The sequence below is a fragment of the Catharus ustulatus genome, chromosome 3, assembly GCF_009819885.2.
Source record: "Catharus ustulatus isolate bCatUst1 chromosome 3, bCatUst1.pri.v2, whole genome shotgun sequence".
Taxonomy (NCBI): Eukaryota; Metazoa; Chordata; class Aves; order Passeriformes; family Turdidae; genus Catharus; species Catharus ustulatus.
This window is the reverse complement of record NC_046223.1, coordinates 25,225,919-25,232,518: the sequence shown is the minus strand read 5'-3', so window position 1 is coordinate 25,232,518 and position 6,600 is coordinate 25,225,919.

Genomic DNA, 6,600 nt, shown 5'->3' with positions numbered 1-6,600 from the left:
CCCTTTTATCCAAAAGAGGCTACCGAGTCCCTTTACCTCTGCTAGGTGACAAATCGAGGCTGAAACCCATCTGGCTGCATTTCCTTCCTGAACAAAGCAGGTATCTTATCCACTAGCATTCTCCTTTTCCAAGGTCATGAAGATTTTCATTAAAATACAAAAAAACCCAAGCAAACAAAACCACAACCCCTGCTCCCCCCCCAAAAAAAATCCCAAAACACAAAAACAACAAAACCAATTAAACAACCCAAACAAAACATCCAAATGCTATAAATGAGCAGTAAAACAAAAAATTCTAACACAACGGAAGCTCTATATAATAAAGGCTTTTCTGAATAACTAACTAGAGGCATATCTTTACCTATGGCTAGGTCTTTGTATAGAAATCCTTGAGGAAAAGATATCTTCTCAACAAAAAAAAAAATGTTGTCAGCTCTTTAAGCTTTAGCGGGAACTGAACATGTCAAGCTTATACCTGTTAGGCATTATTTAAATTGAAATATGGACCTTCCTCAGTCTTCAAAGTACTGCACTTCAGGTGATAATGATGGATTAATGTTGAGAGAAAACGACCTAGCAGCCTGTTAGTTACTTTTTTCAATTGAGTGGGAGCGCACCAAATTTTTCATCGATCTGCCAATTGGAGACAGCTGAGAAATGACGACTGTGCTCTACTACAGGGTTCGTACATAAATATTCACTGATGAGCACATTAAAATGTGGGAAAGCAGAGGAATAGTTTGTTTGAATTCTGCTGCCTTTAGTCTTGTGTTCAAGCAGCTATATATTTCTAAACAGTGAGGGTTTACAAGTTCAAAGAGCTGCCCCCTTCACAGTCAAGTTTCTTATAAGTTTCTTATAACATCACACAAATTCATTTTACAAGGCAACTCTGTTACTCCAAGATTAATTCAGTGCCCTTTAAACTGTGGGAGTTGCATTCAAATGTGGTTTAGATTAAAGTGATTTAGCATTATTCCAACATCCAGCAACATGAATGTATGTTTTCAATGGATGAATCTGAAATCAGCTGTTCTGCATTGTTAAGCCTCTTACAACAAGCTGTTTGGATTGCTGGCTGCTCAGCACCCCAAAGGGACAGATTAATCTCTGAACTCTGTGGCTGACTCGTATTTAGAGTTCTCAAGCGTCTGCTGCTCATCTGGGCAGCCCTCAGACAAATAGGACAATTTACAGGAATCAATACCAAGCAATGCCAGACTCTGGTGAATTAGTGATAACTCTTGCCCCAGGCAGATGCAGAGATCATAGCTGCACCTTTTGCTTTGCCAGACCCACCCTTGAGTTGTGGGGGTCATCCTCCCCGAGCAGGGAAGAGTCATCTGGAGTGCCAAGGACACACTCTCACCAAAGAAGTGAGGGTTTTGCCTGAAACATGGCATGTGCCACGCAGTCCAAGGAGATGCCAGGAAGAGTGGATTTACTGAGTGCAGAAACGAGCCCATGAATGCACTCTGTGAGACACCCCAGCAGCAGCAGCAAGAACAGAGGTACAACAGCAAAGCCTTCATAACATCCTTAGTCATAAGTAATAAAGTAGGAACAAAAGCCCCCTTTCATTCTGAAGGGAACAGTTAGCTTTTCCACTTCAGAGACCAGAGAGAGATGACTTTTGTTACCTGGAGCACTGAAATGTGCAGGAAATGGGGCTCTGTGGATCACTCAGGCATTAAGCCTGTGAACCTGAGATCTTTTCCAGAGAGACAAGTAAAAAGCATGAGAAAATAAATGTAATTCAATAATTCTGCAGAAGAGAAAAGCTTTGCCTCTGCTTGTCAGTGAAATGCAACAGTAATAGCAGGTGCATGAAAAGCAAATTCACCACATGAATAAAGGAAAAGCAAGGACGCTTCACTGACGTATTTGGCTCAAAATGTGAGAGGGAGTCCTTTCGATAATTCATAAACAAATTAACCAGCCTATTGATAAAGAAAGAGTTTGAATTCAAGGACGTTGTTGTTTCAAATCACATTTATTACCTACTATCATTGTCTGCTTAGAAGAATTCCTATTAACTAGCACAAATGTGCAATACACAGCTGCACACTGCAGTCCCTGTGAGTCAGAATGCACATCAGTTTGAAAATTCCAGAAAGAACATCTTTTCTGGAGGTGAGAGTAAAGGGTTTCCCCTGGGTAAGTCAGCAGTTGCACTGCTCTTATTCTGAACCTGATGCCTTACAAAGATTTGCTCACTGCAGACACAGAAGATGGGACAAGGTTGATGCAGTCAGACAAAGGTGCTGGTGGCTCTGACGCAGCCTGCAATGAAATTCAGAGGCAAAATATCTGATATATCAAAGTAGGTGGAGATGTGCTCCAGTATCCAATGCAAGGATTCCTTCCGTACTCCTTCTTTGGCCTTTTAATGATCCAGGTCATAATTAGTGGCAAACAACTTGCAGTTAATAATACAAAATCAGTAGAAAATAAAAGGAGCAATGAACATGACTTATCAGACAGAGGGGGAAGTTTGGTACCCTGTCCTTTACTGTTACTTTTCCCAAATGATTTTATTTTTCATGCAGAATGAGTGATTTCAAGTGAAATCAAGATAAAGGAAAAATACCCAAGCCATAGACAAGATTCACAGACTCTCTTTTTGATTTCTCACAAGTGTTCATTGAAACAGACTTTCAATTCTAAAAATCCCCTGTTTGTAGGAGAGGTGGGATAAGGAGTGGACAGGAATATTTGCAGATTATGGAATTTCTCTGGGGTGGTGAAAATAGTATCTCACATCCCTGAGTATCTGCATAGGATATCCTAATCATTAGTCCTTTAAGCTGTCACATACCCACACTGCTGCATCCAGTTACAGAAAAGAGATCCTAGGATTTGTGTCTTGCATGCTCAAGAACATCACAGCCTGATATTTCATGGTTTCAGAGAAGAGGTGGAGATGAGAGAGGTAAGAGTGTGAGGCCACCAGGTTGAATACTGGCCTTCACTAGGCAGAAGGGGAGCCTTTTTAGGATAACCTGCCCCATGCACACTGCCTCAGGACCTACCTGTGACCTCCCAAGGGTCAAGCAAAGAAAGAAGTCAAGCCCCAGCTGTGACCAAAACATTGGTTTCTCTAAGTCTAGCAACAGGGAATAAGAAGAGAGTTCTCCTATCAAGAACTTTCTTCAAATTTGATAAAGTAACCTAACTCTGCTCTCATATTTCCACCACAGTCACCAGGAGAGACCTTCTGGGGCTGATGATCAATGCTGAACTTTCAGAGTAGATCTCACCAGAACAGTGTGGGTAGGCTGGAGAAAGGTCACAATCTCAGTCAGTGATAAATTTGCCTCTGTGGTTGGCCTGTGTTTGGATTTTTGTTCTGATTTTTTACCATGACTTCCCCTCACCCCTCCCAGCCCTAGGTCACTCCTCCAGCAGTTGCAACAGTAGGAGCATTTTTGTAGACCACCAAACGGTTCACAGCTGGTGCCTTATCACACGGATGCTTTCCCCACTTTTCCCATTGCTATATTTAATGCAGCTTAAGTATAGAATTGGATATCTGCAATATACTTGGCTCTGACAAGTTTTGTAGCTCCCATGTTTTCAGCTGAGTTCTTTATGACATTACCACTTTCAAAAACCTTTGATTTCAAAATAAACGTGAAATATGGCTGGCATAAATACTACCCTGAAACAATAAATAAAATCTGTGCAGCTATGACAATTTTGTTCCTCCCAGCTGTGTGGATATTCCTGTGGGGAATTGAGTAGGCATAAGTTAGAATAGCCTTAAGGCAACTCTAATATACACCTAGAATGTTGATGGGTCATATGGCTGGCACAGGAACAGAAGAATTTCAGGCTTACCATAGTTACTGTTTACTCACCATCCCTGGCCCTACACAAAGCACAAATCATGAGGAACTACGGGTGAAAGCCAGAACCTTCAATATAGAATTAAATTATGGCTAGCAAGAAACAAGAATCAGAAGTTTGGCAATTAGTTCATCTTACATAATCTCCTCAAAGTCCAGCTGCTTAGCAGAATTATCCAAAGTAAACTGCTGTCTGTATTCCTTCTTCTTAAAAAAAAAACCCAACTTTTTTTAAATAACCAAAAATAATCCCTGCGTACAGACTTTGTTCCTAATTGGACTTGCATGTTTATTTTCACCCAAATAAAACTCTATTCAGTGAGAGGTTTGTCTTGGACACAGTTGTGAATTATGTACTTTTCTGTCATACATTTTAACTTATAACACTATGTCACTCATTAAAAAATAGGCATTTGCCCTGTGCCTGAGACATAAGTCCTCGATGTAATAACAAAATCAATATATTCTATTGCATAGAGAGCATGCAAATAGGAAGGAAAATGATTCTAAGTAAATTATTATTTTTTTTAAGGCAAGTGTGGACAAAAGCAATGAGAAAAGTCTCAGACACATTATTTCCACTGCCCTAAATTGGCTTAGATTGTATTACTCTAAGTCTTAGGCTGACAAGAGGCTGGTGAACCTTGGAAGACCCAGTGCTTCTTTTAGCTTTGAATTTCAATTTGGAAGTGAAATCCGACACTGAGCAAGTTTCACCTGGGTTCGGGTTTCACTGGAAAAGAGGGAAACGCAGGTAGCTATGGGGAGTGAGAAAGGAGAGGGTGTGAGCAGCTTCCTACAGCAAAGAGCAGAGCCTGGACAGGTGAGGAGCATCCCCAGCACATCCTGCTGCTGTGCCCAACGGGGACACCAAAGGGGCTCTTTAGCCACATGTGTCAGCCTGTGTCCTTCCCAAATGGCAGGGAGGCAAACCACGTCATCCTGTGTCAGAAGGCACTGCCAGACTCTGCCGATTTTCCCACAAATATTGTCTGCCCTGAAGCCCCATTCAAAAAAAAATTACAAGATGATGAAGTATTTGTCTGCTAGTAAGATAAATGCACAACAGCTGGAATGTGAGACCTGGCACCAGAGGGCTTCTGCCAGCAGGCCAAGGAAAAGTGTGCAAAGCAAGCAGGAATGAAATTACATGCCTTGTCTGTCCACACTGTGTAGGGCCAACTAACTGGAGTGACAGATCAGCAATTTGTCATTGTAAGGGAAGCAGTTTACAAAGAGCATCAAAATCCTTGAAAGACGTGTAACACATTGATTGAATTCCCTGAATAATATTTTACCAGTTAAAAAAAAAGAACCAAAACCAACTGAGATTTAATTATATACCCCCTTCCTTGCAAAAAATCATTAAGCATTACAGCTGCTTCATTCCGCCCTTCCCAATTACTGATTGTTATCAGCAGATTAAAATGCTTCCAGCTGAAAGACTAACTAACTGATTTCATGTTTTCTGCCTGTCCTGATCACAGGGAAAGTCTAGAGTCAAGGGAAGCACAACTAGAAGTGATGGGAAGGATTACTGGCAACGCTGTGTGATTCCCAATGAATCTGTTCCACTCTCTTACATCCATGCACTCACAAGCTGCAGTGCCTGTCCTCAGGCTGATAATGCTCCTTTGTCACAAGCTCTCCCTCCTCCCTGTTAAACATTGTCTCTCTTCTCTCCATGTACAGATCTTATTCTTAGAAGAATTCAATTGTAAACATGGAAGAGGTTGGGAACACGACCTGCTTTTGCACGTATAAGCACAAGGCAGTTTGTGCTGCAGCATTTCAGGGAACACACTTGTGTTTCTTACTGTAGCACTAAAGCACTGTAGGAAGAGAATCACATCCCAGGGTCTCTGCACAACCAGCTACTGATAGTTTTATTTTGCATTTTCCAATCATTTTCCATATTTTGGCCGTGTGAAAATCTTAATCACTGCATCAGACTAAACGCAGAGATGATACTGGTAAATTTTTCCTACACTCTTCACCACCCACTGTAAACTATCTATGTATTTATAAAAATTATCTAAAACTGTCTAATTGGATAAGAGTTCACAAATTCACACATGAACAAAACTCCTTTCTGGCAGACATAGCACTGTGTATGTTTTGGACTAACATCTAGTTGTCTGCATGCTTTACATGTATACATATATACACACACACATATCAGACCAAAACATGCTCAGCCTGCATAAGAATATCATCCTGGTTTCAATTTTGTGGAATATGTTGTTCTATTTTTACTCTGGTTTCCTCCTTTTTTTTCCCCCCTTTGTTTTTGAAACTGTTGCATTTATAACAGAACATCATCTTTTATGAAAAATGGGAAAGCTCTGCAAAGGAACACTCTGACTAAGTAAAACAAGCTTTTGATTTGAATGAAGGTCTGGTGCTTTATATGCTTTATTTCATGTAGCAGAAGGTCTGGTGAATGTGTGAAAACAAGCATATATTTTGGTATTTTGATACTGAAAAATCCAGATTCTTCATATATGTTGCATAACTTTCATTGAAACAATACCAATATTGCAAAGATTCAGAATATGGTCCAAATCAATTATATACAACCTATCCAAACATATATATATATATATATATATATATATATATATATATACATATATAAAACATATATACATGCATTCTTATGCATGAATAAAATACATGCTGGAATAATATTGATTATTTGATACATCTGTCATTTCTGAGTTTTTCAAACTACACTGTTCAAAGCAGAGCC